Source organism: Diaphorina citri, unplaced genomic scaffold (genome assembly GCF_000475195.1).
Source record: "Diaphorina citri unplaced genomic scaffold, Diaci psyllid genome assembly version 1.1 scaffold2564, whole genome shotgun sequence".
NCBI lineage: Eukaryota > Metazoa > Arthropoda > Insecta > Hemiptera > Psyllidae > Diaphorina > Diaphorina citri.
In genome coordinates, this window is record NW_007379984.1 from 1 (window position 1) to 16489 (window position 16489).

A 16489-nucleotide genomic window follows, 5' to 3' on the forward strand; every position below is an offset into this window, starting at 1 on the left:
TGCCATTTGTGTGTCTTGGCGAAGGTGCGCTCTGTCTTTAATATCTTATCTTGGGATGTGTTGTGTTTTGTGTATGTGTGCTGTCGTACACTCACGAACCGAAAATTCGGGACAAATAATTTTTGAACTTTTTCAGCAAGGAAAAAAGTTTTTTTTTAACTCTTTAGGATCAAAAATATTGCCATTGAAAATAGAACCAACTAGAACAACAGGCATTTTGACAATATCAACGAAAATTTCCATTGAAAATAGAGCCAACTAGAAAACAATAAGATGGTATCTTGAAGACAACATCATTGTTGTGGTAATGGGATACGAAAGATTTTGCTGATAAATCCAAGGATAACGCCAGTGCACAAATCACTCAACACAAGATTCAAAAGCAACCAAAAAAAACCCCAATCGGCAAATTGTTCGCAATTATCGGCAAAACCGAACGATACAAAAACACGATTTGCAAGCGTTAGGAAAATCCGATTCCCAAGTCAAAAAGAATTTGCCAAAATAAAGTACGTAGGTACCTACTTTACAGACCTGGGTCATTAACAACATAAGTCCTATCTGCTCTGAAATCTATTTAGCTTAGGTACATAAAAATATATCAGGTAAGTAGGTATATCAAAATGTGAAGATAATAACAAAATACAGACAAGAACATGCAACAAATAATAATGCAATCTTACCTGACATTGTAAATGCAGACTTCAAATCCATGGTTGCTGTGTTACACAAGATTATGTCCTCGGGTTTTAATACAAAAGTCCACTGTCAAACTCTTTTCACCATGGGTTCCTTGTGGACTTGCTTACTATGGGGTTATTTTACTTAAATTTCAACTTGTGTAAGGAAGTAGCTTTTTTACTTTCTATTATTTAAATGTAGAACTTATGTACAGAACTGTATTATACACAACTTAGACAACGAGAAGGAAACAAATGAGATATAACTGTGAAAGAATTGGCAGAATCATGGATTAGTAAACAAAGTTACCTACCTCCTGGATTGAAGTGTCTTACCCATATCATCAAAATACAATGAAGGTAGTGTTAAATATTGCACTAGCAATAAATCCATCAGTTTCTCAATGGTTCAAGTTTTGATAGAGGTGACAAACCTCATGTGGGAATAATGTTTAAATCCCCACAAGGTTTTTTTAAGTTGAATTTGCCTGCATGTCATTAAGGTAGTAAACCAGAAAAACAAAATGTTTACTAATGAAAAAAAAAAAAAAAAAAAAATGCTTTTTGTCACTCAAATCCAAGGAATGAAGGTAACTTGACATCCCCAAAAAAAAATGATCATGGTGAATTTCAGCACAAAATTAAATTCCCAAGACACAGCTGTAAAAAATACAATGGTTTAGGACAAATTTCAATGATGGTTAGGTACAATTCAGCAAACTATGTCCCATGGCATTAATGAACCAATTATTTAATGGGTAACCAAACCATTAAGTAAATACTGAATGGGTCAGAATGCAAGACATAGTACCTATATGTTCTATTAATTTCAACCCACAGAATAGGTGACACAAAGTTCTCAAAGCACTAAGAAGAAAAACTACTGACTAAGCTACTTACGTAATGAAAAATGGTTGAAGATATTTTCCAATGCTTTTAGATTACAAACTATTTACCCGTATTTATAAATAAATAATAAATTTGAACAGTATTTTTCATCAACAATTTTCACTAGGAAGTAATGAATTATGTACAGTGGCAGACAACAATGAATGTTGAGTATTGGAGCATTGGATGATTTCCTTATAATATATTGTATATTTTACATGAAATACTTGTACATCAGTCTTCAGTATAATCTGAAACACAATAAAAATCAAACTAATAGATATAAATTCATTCTAAGCTAAACACAGTAATCTATGTTTGGTCATAACTATGTACAGTAGAACCTCGATAATTTCAACTTTCATTACTTCAACTATTTATTATTTCAACTCCAAAATCCATTGTTTTTTTTTTTTATCTTTCAAAGGATATCCTATGTTATCAGAGGAAAAGATCTTAGAAAGTGATCATTTCAACCTCGTTCATTTCAACTAAACCCGGTCCCAATGTAAGGGGGATTTCTACACGAACTTGAATATGAATAGCTTGATATTTTTTGACTTTAACCTTTTTATAAAAAGTTAGGGGAACAAGTTAAAACTATGTAGGTATAGGGACCACGAGGGGGGGGGGATGAAAAATCTAGGAACCATTTCCTGGAAGAAACTCCACACTTAGAACTAGGTTTACTAGGTAGATACCAATTTTCTAAATATTTTAACATCAAAATTATGTAACCTCTACACATGTAGAGTTGGAATAGCCCCAATTATGAAATGTTTCCGAATTGTGCAATTTTTACTTGTCATTCTCATCACTGTTATATCATATAAGTAAAACATAATACTGTTGTCATTGTCACCCAATGTCTGATTGGGGGGGTTTTAGACAGGGAGTAGACCAGCCTAGTCTGGCTGAGGTAAATGAAGAAGAAGAAGAAGAGAGTGTCTCCTAATAATACATATTGTGAGCTAAGTTCTTTGTAGGTCAGAGAGTGAGTTTTCAAAGTTGGGAATCCCATTATTCTGGGAGTCCCAGTCTCAGAAAAAAAGGGGGTGTAGACGAGATATTTTGACATCAACTGATGGGAGAGTGTTACTGAAAGAGACATCTGCTACATTGATAACAGAACAAAACAATGTCAAATGGGTGGATTGAGCTCATATGCCATTGGCTTTGCCCTGGTGGGTGGGTAAGGATACCATTTCCTGATATTAAGCTATTTCTTTATGATAAGCAGAAATCTAGGTATTTCCAGTTTAAAAAGTTAAAGTGCCCGACAAAAAAAACTTACATACATAGCTTGATTAAACTTGAGTAAAAAAAAGAATTTGCCAAAATAAAGTACGTAGGTACCTACTTTACAGACCTGGGTCATTAACAACATAAGTCCTATCTGCTCTGAAATGAAAAAAGAATTTGCCAAAATAAAGTACGTAGGTACCTACTTTACAGACCTGGGTCATTGACAACATAAGTCCTATCTGCTCTGAAATCTATTTAGCTTAGGTACATAAAAATATATTAGGTAAGTAGGTATATCAAAATGTGAAGATAATAACAAAATACAGAATAGAACATGCAACAAATAATAATGCAATCTTACCTGACATTGTAAATGCAGACTTCAAATCCATGGTTGCTGTGTTACACAAGATTATGTCCTCGGGTTTTAATACAAAAGTCCACTGTCAAACTCTTTTCACCATGGGTTCCTTGTGGACTTGCTTACTATGGGGTTATTTTACTTAAATTTCAACTTGTGTAAGGAAGTAGCTTTTTTACTTTCTATTATTTAAATGTAGAACTTATGTACAGAACTGTATTATACACAACTTAGACAACGAGAAGGAAACAAATGAGATATAACTGTGAAAGAATTGGCAGAATCATGGATTAGTAAACAAAGTTACCTACCTCCTGGATTGAAGTGTCTTACCCATATCATCAAAATACAATGAAGGTAGTGTTAAATATTGCACTAGCAATAAATCCATCAGTTTCTCAATGGTTCAAGTTTTGATAGAGGTGACAAACCTCATGTGGGAATAATGTTTAAATCCCCACAAGGTTTTTTTAAGTTGAATTTGCCTGCATGTCATTAAGGTAGTAAACCAGAAAAACAAAATGTTTACTAATGAAAAAAAAAAAAAAAAAAAAATGCTTTTTGTCACTCAAATCCAAGGAATGAAGGTAACTTGACATCCCCAAAAAAAAATGATCATGGTGAATTTCAGCACAAAATTAAATTCCCAAGACACAGCTGTAAAAAATACAATGGTTTAGGACAAATTTCAATGATGGTTAGGTACAATTCAGCAAACTATGTCCCATGGCATTAATGAACCAATTATTTAATGGGTAACCAAACCATTAAGTAAATACTGAATGGGTCAGAATGCAAGACATAGTACCTATATGTTCTATTAATTTCAACCCACAGAATAGGTGACACAAAGTTCTCAAAGCACTAAGAAGAAAAACTACTGACTAAGCTACTTACGTAATGAAAAATGGTTGAAGATATTTTCCAATGCTTTTAGATTACAAACTATTTACCCGTATTTATAAATAAATAATAAATTTGAACAGTATTTTTCATCAACAATTTTCACTAGGAAGTAATGAATTATGTACAGTGGCAGACAACAATGAATGTTGAGTATTGGAGCATTGGATGATTTCCTTATAATATATTGTATATTTTACATGAAATACTTGTACATCAGTCTTCAGTATAATCTGAAACACAATAAAAATCAAACTAATAGATATAAATTCATTCTAAGCTAAACACAGTAATCTATGTTTGGTCATCGCAGTGACATAGGGCGTTTATTATAGCCGATACCCCTACTTATACCAATACCAACATTACACGAGAAAAAACCTGGCTGACCTTGTTGTCAAATTGATAGAAATATCAAAGAAGGCTCTTTTTTATACCAACGCGCAACGTCTATACGACTACTACCAGTTGGTTCTTACAAATGAATGATGATACATCCTCAAAACATTTTTAGATGGGTACGATGTTTATCAAAATGTGAAGAGGCTTTAAGCTAATAGTCATCCATGATTAATCCACGAGTTGAGTGAATAAAAGATTAATATTTTATAGAATTGTACCAAAAATTAGAAGGGAGGACCAAACTTGAGGTAATGTTTTACTTCATTAGAACACTTCATAGCTTTGAGCTGAAACACAAAATTGTTTACAATTTTTTGGTCTTGCATACAAACATAACGTATATCCCTCATCAGATGGCGATAAGACACAATGTGACAATACTTGTCAATTACATGACAAGCTGTACCAGGCACCATGCGAGCCTTTTCAAATAAAGGAGTTAAGAAAGAGGATGAGAAGACAAACATAACCTCAGATTGGATTTTTCCAGACAAAAGAAAGTTCCCCATAATCGTACAATATACTACTTATGTGATGGAAAATACCTTTAGAATGCACTAGGAACCAGAAAAAAGCCAGGAAATTAGATTTAAAATGTTTTTTAATGGAAAACCGTTTATGGCGGGTCAAGCTCAAGCCAAACAAGAGATACACTCCGATTTTAACGGAAGTCGGAGATATACAGACGAACTTGGAAATAAAATGATTTATACCTTAAAGTAGAGTTTTCAGTGCTTAAGATAATGTGGTTGGTTGTCGAATTATCCTAGGGATTAATGAAATAATTATGGATAAACTTTTGAAACTCTCCAGAATTTTTTTGTAAAATTGAAAAAACAATTTTTTGGGGATTTTGAGCTTTGTTTACAAAATTTTTAGGTTAGCTTGAGGTGAGAAAATAGCGCGAAATTTCAAATCTTGGATTCATAAATTTACCTTAAAATGTATTGTTTTATTTTTCAAAGGCCCTAAAAATGCCTTAAAATTAACATTACCTCTTCAATATAATTCCAATTTATTGGGGAAGACGTATAGGGGCCAAACTTTTGAAGGGAAAGAACTTTTTGTAATTTTTTCACACACCTCTGGGATTTTTGTTTCTACTGAACAAAAGATTTTTTTTTTTTACCAAACCAAAGGTATTTAACAAAACTATGAATATAAAGTGATAAAATGAATGGTACTTACCGAAGTAACATTTATTAATAATTCAACATTAAATAATATTATAATAATTTTGTCAAAGCTCCAGCAGAATCCCAGATTTGAGGTACAATATAAAACGCCTTCAAATTATCCAAAATTTAGATGTAGATAACACGCAGTACATTTCGTACTTGCTCCTTCATTTTCAAGTGAAGATGCTTCGTGGTGTGCATTTATTTTCTGAGGGCCCTATTCTTGGGAAAACTTCGCACTCTACATAAAAAGAGGCCTACAGTTGGTAAACTATTGGTGAACGTAAAATGTGGAATATATTTCAGTAGAAAATATAACATTTTTTCTAGTATAGTAATGCCCGCCACTGACTCTCAGACCGTCTGACAGACCTATGTCGTCAGACAGTTTTGTAACCGTGTGTAGCGGAAAAAGCTTCAGACCCTCTCATTCTTTCTACCATGCTTCAGACCTAGGTCAACTGCCCAACCCTCGAGTTTCACTGTGACCAAAGAAGTCAGCGCAAATGACCTTGTAGTTAAACGCTTTATTAAAAAAAAAAAAAAAAAAAAAAAATGAAATTGGAACACTTTTGGTGGGTGTCACCAATGACTTATTGAGAGATTTCACTAATGGGAGTTTTTTAGTGATCCAAAAATTAGTTTTTAATAAATTAATAATCCAAAAAAGATTTTTTTTTAGTGATCCAAAAAAGAGGAGTCTTTGAAAACCCTTTTTTGGACCATTAAAGACTCCTTTTTGGATTTTTAAAAATTCTCCCATTAGTGAAATCTCTCATGAAATCCACCATTTTTCTCGACAGAAACGGCTTTTGTTGCCCATACCGGGGATCGAACCCGGACCCTTGGGCAATAGGGATAAATACTTACCTGTTCAATATCGATGAGTTGCGGTGATAAACCTCCGTGCATACACAGGATTGTTCTCTCTATGAGTGCACCTGAAATTCAACAATTTATTTTATTTTGAAAAGTTTTGATAGAGGGAACTGTAATTGCTTAGGTCTTATCGTTCCAAAAGACAAGAGAGGACAGGATAGGAGAAAGCCAGCCGTTCCGAGAAAAAAACCCCCTGTTTAGAATAAAATTCGCCTCGGGCGGGACTCGAACCTGCGACCCTGGCAACAACCTGCATTTAAGCCCAAATTACTCTTACATAGAGTATTTTTCAAAGTACATTTTAGTACACAGTTTTTATTTAGTACTAGATACTTTTTTTCAGGACATTATCTATGTATTTTTTTAGTACACATGATTTTCAAGAGAACGAGTATAGTACTTTTTCAGTACATTTTGCGTACCTTTTAGCTTTTCTTTTCAGTACTTTTTAAGGGGATGTACTTTATGAATTGAACTTACTAATGGGCAAGAAGGAGGAAGAAGAAGAGAAGGAGGAGGAGGAGGAGGAGGAGGGAGAGAAGTTCACTCTCTCTTTCTTTCATCCTAAGAACCAGACTGACTCTTTCTCTACATTTATTTTCAACAACAACTACTGCATTAACAACAGCAACAACAACATCTTGATGTTGATCTAATTCACTCTCTCTCCCTCCTCTTCTCAAAACCATTAAGATAGAAAGTAAAAGATGGAGAGAAAGAAGGATAAAAGGAGGGAGAGAAAGGGGAGGGAGGGAGAGAGTGAAAACCTCTCATCATTTCTAGTCAAGTGTTTTTCAACATCAAGGACAAGCCAGGAGATTGTTTTTTTTTTATTATTATTATCTGTTTGTTTTTGCATAGCTCAGCTTTTTAATTATACTTACGAAAAAAAAAAGAGAGTCTATTATATGATGGAAGAGGAGAGGGAGAGAGAGAAGGGAAGGGAGGGAGGGAGGGAGGGAGAGAGAGAGAGAGAGAGCTTGCACTCGTCATAAAACCCGTAGATCCTGTCAATCAAGAAATAGAGGTACAATAATTACACATACATTATTTTCAAGTTTTGATAGAGGGAGACGAGGATATATTAATAACGGGTGCCGCACCCCCAAGAAACGCGATACCAAAAATTTAGCAACATAAAAAAAGGAAACTGTAACTGCCAAGGCCTTATTGTTCTGAAAACCAAGAGAGAAGGAAGACAGAATAGGAGAAAGCGAGAAAGCCAGCCGTTCCGAAAACCTCCTTTATCACCCCTTCTTTCTTTTCCTCCTCTCATCTTTCCTCGATTTCTCCCCCCGTTCTGTCCTTCCCCTTCTCTTTGTAATCTTTTTCTGTGTCTCTCTCTTCTCTTTTTCTTCGCTTAGTTCCCTTTCTCCTTTCCTCCTCTTACCTCTCCGTTCTCCCTTTCCGCTTCTCATTCGTCTTCTTTTGCTTTTCCCGTCACCTTCTTAACATAATGATAGTGAGTGATATTCCACACTGAAAAGGTCAGAATACTCGGAAGGTAAGACTAACGTTCAATTTTGCTTTCCCTATCCTATAGGAAGGAAAGTAATGTAATCGGGTGAAATTTTCGATGGTCAGTTTGTAGTAGCAAAACACTTTCTTTTCCCTCTCATCTTTCCTCAATTTCTCCCCGTTCTGTCCTTCCCTTTCTCTTTGTAATCTTTTTCTGTGTCTCTCTCTTCTCTTTTCCTTCGCTTACTTCCCTTTCTCCTTTCCTCCTCTTGCCTCTCCGTTCTCCCTTTCCGCTTCTCATTCGTCTTCTTTTGCTTTTCCCACCACCTTCTTAACATAATGATAGTGATATTCCACACTGAAAAGGTCAGAATACTCGGAAGGTAAGACTAACGTTTAATTTTGCTTTCCCTATCCTATAGGAAGGAAAGTAATGTAATCGGGTGAAATTTTCGATGGTCAGTTTGTAGTGGCAAAACACGTTTAGAGGTCTCAAAGCCTGAATCAATAGTTTCAGCCATTGATTGGTCCGTGTGTGTGTGTGTGTGTGTAAACAAAATACCTATCTCGAGAACGGTAGAGATAGAGACTTGAAATTTGGTATGTATTTACAAATGTGACAAGGATACGACACGAAAATGTTCCGCCAGCCTAGTTAGCTTAGTTGGTAGTGCGTCTGCCTTGTAAGCGCTAGGTCGCGGGTTCGATTCCCGCCCGGGGCGGATTTTATCAAAAAAACAAATAGCTTTTTTGCACTCCTTGCTTTCTATTTTTATAATTTATAAGGCTTCATTTGTCTTCTTCTTTCTCTTCTTCTCCTCCTCCTTTGTCTTCTTCTTCTCCTCCTCCTCTTCCTTAGTCTTCTTCTCCTCCTCCTTTGTCTTCTTCTCCTCCTCCTCTTCCTTCGTCTTCTTCTCTTCCTCCTTCTTCTTCTTCCTCCTCCTCCTCTTCCTTCGTCTTCTTCTCTTCCTCCTTCTTCTTCTTCTTCCTCCTCCTTCTTCTTCTTCCTCCTCCTTCTTCTTTCTCCTCCTACTCTTCCTTCTTCTTCACAGACAGTAAACTACAGTAGCACGTGGGCGGCCATTTGAAATTCGCAGGAAGCAAATTCAATCAACTGCTCATTGGTGCAAATTCTGATTAGCCATCAGCGTGACGAGAATTACGAGAAAGAGGCTGAGTGAAACCAATTAATGGAAAAACTTCTCAGAAAAAAAGTTTAAAAAAAATCACTCTTCTCAGAAAAAAAAAGTTATAAAAGTCGAGCTTTATACACGGAAGTTTTTCGAAACTTTTCTCTTTCGTTTTTCCCAAAGGCATGCGATGATGAAAATGAGGTTTGGAAAATTAAATTTTATTCTTTCATGAGAACGTACATAATTGGTTGGCTGAGATTTAACCTTGTTAAAAAGATGGAAGAAGCCGTGTTTTTCAGGTAATTAGCACGCGGGATTTGACTTTTTATCTGCACATGGGAAAAGGTAAATGAAGAAGAAGAAGAAGAAGAAGAGAGTGTCTCCTAATAATACATATTGTGAGCTAAGTTCTTTGTAGGTCAGAGAGTGAGTTTTCAAAGTTGGGAAGAAGATTTTTTTTTTTTTTTACACACTGTAGGTAAATTCTTTTATTATTACTACTTCCGTGTCCGTTTGATATATAAGGACCTATTTAACGGTGTTGGAAGGATTGGGGTTTGGTAAGTAATTGTTGGACTCACTCAACAAAGGGTCCCAAGGCATGGAATTTCACACTTGTTTCTCCGAGAAGCCTATGCTTTTACTCGAGTTTTTTTTTTTTTTTCTGAGAGAAAATACAATATTAGAGCTTTCAGGGTTGCCTTGGAACCACTTTCGCATTACCTACTTCTTTTTACTATCCATGCCCATAATGGGTTCTTACCTCGTCAGGATCTGCCCATAGTAAATCACAGAGAAGTCCACTTTCAGGAACCTGGATGGGTCGACTGATATTCTTGATCTGAAAAATCAAATGTTTCACAAAGATAACCAGTGCTGTAGAACTCACTCATAAAATGATCCTATCAAAGCTCTTTATAAAATGTACCGCTGGTAAATAAAATTTCATCTCATAAAGCCACAGGTAAATACTTGCTTTATTGGAACACATGTAGTAGTTGAGTGAGCTATAGAAGTGTAGAACTCACTCATAAAATGACCCTATCAAAGCTCTTTATAAAATGTACCGCTGGTAAATAAAATTTCATCTCATAAAGCCACAGGTAAATACTTGCTTTATTGGAACACAATTACTTACATATATCGGAAAGAAAAATATTTACAAAGGGACAAAGAAGGGGAGGGGACAAAGGTAAAAGTAGCAAGGAATCAAATTGTTTTCAATGCAGAAAGTGGGATCGCATTATTTCGGTAAACACAAAAATATATGTGTTTATTACGAAACTTTCCGAGCATATTCGCGAAATTTTACGAAGATTCGCGACTGCTTACGAAATTCAACGATTTATTCCAATTCCTCTTATAACATAGAATCCTGTTTTTGAGGTAACTTTTTTTTTTGGTCTTCCATTAAGAACAGAGTCTGGGACTCTCTCCTTTGGACTCAATGTCCACAGAGAGTGTTTGGAACTGTCTCATTAGAACACAAAAACATATGTGTTTATTACGAAAATTTCCGAGCATATTCGCGAAATTTTACGAAGATTCGCGACTGCTTACGAAATTCCACGATTTATTCCAATTCCTCTTATAACATAGAATCCTGTTCTTGAGGTAAGTTTTTTTGGTCTTCCATTAAGAACAGAGTCTGGGACTCTCTCCTTTGGACTCAATGTCCACAGAGAGTGTTTGGAACTGTCTCATTAGCCTGTAACAAAAAATAACAAAAACCTGATTTTAATAAAATGCTCCAACTTAGAAAAGTTCACAGGACCCTAAATGTTTATCGGGGAAAATGTACTAGAGTGTACTAAAAGTGATCTGAAAAAGTACTTAGATGTATAAGAAATATAAGAATGTACTAAAAGTATCCAAAAGTGTACCAACATTTGTCTCAAAACGTACTGAGCAAAATACATACTGTACTAGTGTAACTATAGTGATATAAAGAAGCCGCTTGCTTGCCATGCAGAAGGTCCCGGGTTCGAATCCCACCATCCGAGAACGAACATTATCCCATCAGGATAAAATCCGCCCCGGACGGGAATCGATATACAAGGTAGTGGAGAGAAGAGGGGAAACAATGGAAGAAACGATTTGTACTCGTTTTTCGATTGCAAATATTTCAACGGGTTACTTTCTGGTGTTCTCGTGTTGGCCCAGCACCTAAATGGGAAGTATTGTTCTCTGTATTGCTCGTGGGTATCCTATCCCAAGCTGGGCACACTTGACACATATGCTACCCGTGAAAATCCAAGTTTGCCATACAAATAGTACCTAATCAGGTAAATGTACTGGAATGTACTAAAGTGATCTCAGAAAGTATCACCATCCAAATAAGCATCAAGGAAATGTACTAGAAATTATGGAAAAAGTACTGAAAATTATTTTTTCCTGTACTTATTATTTACCTATGTACTCGTAGGTATTGTATCTCATGGGAGCACACTTATACCCATCCTACCTGAGTACCTACACTCCCAAACCCCTACCTCACTCAAAAAGTGTGCAAGTGTCTAACATTTTCCATGTACTCGCAGGTATTGTATCTCATGTGAGCACACTTATCCCCTCTTACTCATCCTACCTGGGTACATTTACCCCGTGCTAGCCGTCTCACCTAAATTTCCCTGCCTCACTCAAAGAGTGTGCAAGAGTTTGTCTGGCTGGGGGACGTTAAACAGGGAGTAGACCAGCTTGGTCTGGCTGGGGGACTTTGAACAGGGAGTATACCAGCCTGAATTTCCCTTGCTAAAGAAATAGCAAAGGTTGAGAGGGAAGGGCATCCACTCGTAAAATTTGTAGCCAAAACCAAATGTCAGCCCAAAGCGATCACCCGAAAAACGCCGACCCCGTCTGTACACGGGAAAAGGTGAAGAAAAAGAAGACTCAAAGAGTGTGCAAGTGTCTAACATTTTCCCACGAGTATTTTTAGACCCCGATATAGGAGAGAGAAATTAATATAGATATGTACATATAATTTACCTATTTATACAGTCCGTTCATAAAGTCCCAGGCCACCCTTTTAATTTTTTTATTGTTCACCCTGGAAAGCTGAAATTTTGCATGCAACCCTTGATTATGATAGAGAATTTTGGGAGATACTCAAAATGTTGGAGGGCCCCGCAGGGGCGGCCCCAAGGGGACCAACTTTAAAATCTTAAATGAGAACCCCCTACTTGTGATACATCATATCATAGGTCTTAAAGAACGTAGTACTTTATTACAAGGCATGCAACCCTTGATTATGATAAAGAATTTTGGGAGATACTCAAAATGTTGGAGGGCCCCCCAGGGGACCAACTTTAAAATCTTAAATGAGAACCCCCTACTTGTGATACATCATATCATAGGTCTTAAAGAACGTACTACTTTATTACAAGTTTGAGCGCGATCGGACAACCAGGGCCAGAGTTATGGCCTATTCAAATTTCGAAACATCTATTTTCACCCCCGGAGGCCATCAAGGCCGGAAGTCTAAATTTCATTTTTGGGTCTGAATTTCAATATGAACCATCAGTGGGACCTATTTGAAGCACAAATCACCAATCGATATGAATTTCCCACTTTTGGTGCTTCCCCTATTGGCGGGAGAACATGGAAAAATGAAAAATTGAATTGGCCATATCTCCGGCCCTGGTTGTCGGATCGAGCTCAAACTTGTACCAAAGTACTACGTTCTTTAACACCTATGGTATGATGTATCACAAGTAGGGGGTTCTCATTTAAGATTTTAAAGTTGGTCCCTCTGGGGCCGCCCCTGGGGGGCCCTCCAAAATTTCGAGTACCTCCCAAAATTATTTATCATAATCAAGGGCTGCATGCAAAATTTCAGCTTCCCAGGGTTAACAGTAAAAAAATTAAAAGGGTGGCCTGGGACTTTTATAACAGACTGTATATGTAAATTATTTTGTGAAAATCAACTGAGCCGTGGAAAATGTAAAACACATGTATTACCTATGTATGTACATAAGAACCTGTTATTTATTTTATTATCATTAATATAAAATAAAATTATCATTATTATTGCCATTTTTTGCACGTTTTTTCTGGCGTTTTTAACAGTTTTAAAATTGGCGTAAGAGGCAATACTTTTTACTTAAGTTATATATAGAAATGGATACTTACGAGTAGGTTTTTATATCCCGACTCGGAGTTTCGTCTATTTCATAGACTTTTGTAAACAAAATCAATATGAAAGGAGATGCTAACACGGTGTAACATCGTTTCCACGTATGACAGCCAGTCAGGTATGGTAATAGGAGGTGCTTTCTTAAGGGCTTTCTCGCATAAGTAGTGAACTCTTCCACCCAACCGGAATTCTTCGAAGATTTCATAATTGGACAGCAGAAAAGAACCATCCTTTTCTTTTGTGCTTAATGTTGTCCAAAAAAAATAGTCCAGCCGTTACTGATAGAGAAGAACCGAAGATTACGTCTTGAACGCGACAATTCTGCATTTAAAACAGTTTTATTTTTACTTTTTTATTCTTCGAAGATTTCATAATTGGACAGCAGAAAAGAACCATCCTTTTCTTTTGTGCTTAATGTTGTCCAAAAAAAGGATGGTTCTTTTCTGCTTTATTTTGTCCAATTAGTGCTCGATTATACGAGTCCAGATGGATTGGCATCCGGTAACAATCCAGTCCAACTAGACAAAATGCACTTTACTTCAGCAAAAAAAAAAAAAAAAAAAAAAAAAAAAAAAAAATGGATCACAACTCTGGACCCCCGTGGTGTTTACAAGAGGTCAGTATAGGTAGTCCAGCCGTTACTGATAGAGAAGAACCGAAGATTACGTCTTGAACGCGACAGTTCTGCATTTAAAACAGTTTCATTTTTACTTTTTTATTTAAAGAAAGAGGTTTGATGCAGGGAACTGTAACTTATGAGGTCTTATCGTCCCGAAATCGAAGAGAGAAGGAAGACAGGATAGGAGAAAGTCAGCCGTTCCGAGAAAAAAACCTTATGCGTTCAGAATAAAATCCACTCCGGGCGGGAATCGAACCCGCGATCCAGCACTTACAAGGCAGACGCGCTACCCTTCAAACTAGGCTGGCAGAAGCAATACTAAAAGGACTTTTAATTAGGCACAAAGCTAACCACCACTTAGGTCCAGCTTAACCCCACACACAAAAAGCCCAATCTGAGGCTTAGGTGTAGGGGCTGGACAGCGCTAAAGGATGGGTTAAGCTTTTACGAATATACCACTCAGGTCGATGAAAGGTATTAGGTGTCCAGAAGTGGAAAAGTAAAAAAAAGACAAAAGAAAAGTTTTCCATGGGCCGGTCCTGAACAAGGGCCTACAACCTTGAACATATAGGAGTGAACTATGATGACGTACAAACACTAGGTACCCTGACATCTAAACTTTCTTCAATCCCAGAGCCGGACGGTGCAGTTATGGCCGGGGATTCAATCTGAGTAGGTAGGGAACACAGCATTTGAGGAGAATGTCGAAGGATATCGATTGAGAGGAAGGCCACGATCCAGATGGAAGGACAACATAAAGAAGGTAGAACTCATGGGAATCAATCCGGAAGAATGGAAGCAAGCGGCTCTGGAGAGAGGAGAATGGGCAGCTGTTGTGACACAGGCATATGGTCGTTGTGACCGCACCAAGATAAGTAGGTAAGTTAAGGTAGTCTGGCTGGGGGACATAAAACGGGGAGTAGCAAACCCCTAACCAGTCTAACCAGAAGGCAGTTAAAATAGGATATAAAACCAGTGAAGAGTAAAAGTTATTTTCATATTTAGATAGTTAAAATAGGGTTTACATGCCTTCAAAAGAACAAGCTTAAGAGGCTCAAGTGCTCGTCCGCAAAGGCGACCATACACCATGGACCATCGACCCTAGTTTAGACCTTGGACCATCGACCCTAGTCTAGACCTTGGACCATCGACCCTAGTCTAGTCCTTGGACCATCGACCATTGACCCTATTCTAGACCTTGGACCATCGACCATTGACCCTATTCTAGACCTTGGACCATCGACCCTATTCTAGACCTTGGACCATCGACCATTGCTGAGACCATCTTCTGCGAGGGTCCGTACTATGGTCAAGGCTCCGCTGAAGACGCTTCTTTTCATTAGAATAGTGTGTTCATTTTTTTAAGAGTTCTAATTTTTTTACGAATGAATTCCCTTCGAATTCAACCTTTGCTGTTCCTTTCTTAGCCCATCTTAGAGCCTATGATAGGCTGCCTATCGAAGCCTATCTTAGAAGCATAGATTAAGCTTAGGATAAAAAACTCTTTGTAAAAAAATTGATATCAAATAAAACATACCTATACCTTTAAGCAAGGGAAATTTCATGCTGGTATCCTCCCTATTCAAAGTTACGCCACTGCAATGTTTTTCCTACTTTGTCTAATACCCATCGAACAACTTTGTAAGTTTTCTTTCGATAGGCTGCCTATCGAAGCCTATCTTAGAAGCATAGATTAAGCTTAGGATAAGAAACTCTTTGTAAAAAAATTGATATCAAATAAAACATACCTATACCTTTAAGCAAGGGAAATTTCAGGCTGGTATCCTCCCTATTCAAAGTTACGCCACTGCAATGTTTTTCCTACTTTGTCTAATACCCATCGAACAACTTTGTAAGTTTTCTTCACTCCCCTTTTACTTCCTTCTTCCTCATATCTTTCCCTTCTCTTTCTTACTTGTCCTTCCTCTCCCTCCTTTTCTTGTTCCTCCTTCTTACAGAGGGCTGTAAGAAATAATTTTTTGAAAAAAGAAAATGATTTTGTTCTAATCGTGCATGCGCAATCAGTTCTTTTCGTAGTGCATCTGTGCAGACAGTTGAAACAGAACAGAACTCTATGAAACAAACAAAAATAAACGATTATTTTGCATGACCTAACCACATAACAATACATACGAGTACCTATGTATGTATCTCGCTGTTTATTACATATGACATAATATGTAGGTACATAATATCTTTTTAATTTAGTAATGTATCTCTATAGAAGTGTTCTGTTCCTTATTTGTGTTTCTAGATAACCTCGATAGTAAATAATTTTTTAGGCACACCCCTCGATAAGAAATAAAACTCGATATTAAATAAACCTCGATAAGAAATAACTTTGGTCTTTTCCCTTGAATTATTTCTTATCGAGCAGAAGGTCCGTATTTTACTGAGTAAAAAATGGAAGCTAGGAGGCGTGTTTTTATTAGAGATTAAAATGTCACAAATTTGTTTTTCTCCTCCTGTCTAGATTTTTTTCCCGTTACTGATGGCTTAAGACTTTAAATGTGTCAAGCTAACGAGCATTTAAACCTAAATTTCAATTAAGTTTTCAATTTTCAATATGGGAAAAAAAGAAGAATTGGCCTGTGGGTGGCAAGGTTATTTT

General features: G+C 36.7%; 2 long non-coding RNA genes across 2 annotated transcripts; both read right to left on the reverse strand.

Annotated features, from left to right (window-relative positions):
- Positions 1–811: 811 nt before the first annotated feature.
- On the reverse strand, positions 812–1822 carry LOC113471519. Its single transcript, XR_003394188.1, has 2 exons — positions 1581–1822; positions 812–946 (listed from the first exon to the last, which is right to left on the reverse strand). It is a non-coding gene; the product is annotated as an uncharacterized LOC113471519 (long non-coding RNA).
- Positions 1823–3302: 1480 nt separating this feature from the next.
- Positions 3303–5327, reverse strand: LOC108253681. Its single transcript, XR_001809797.2, has 3 exons — positions 5193–5327; positions 4072–4310; positions 3303–3437 (listed from the first exon to the last, which is right to left on the reverse strand). It is a non-coding gene; the product is annotated as an uncharacterized LOC108253681 (long non-coding RNA).
- Positions 5328–16489: the final 11162 nt, after the last annotated feature.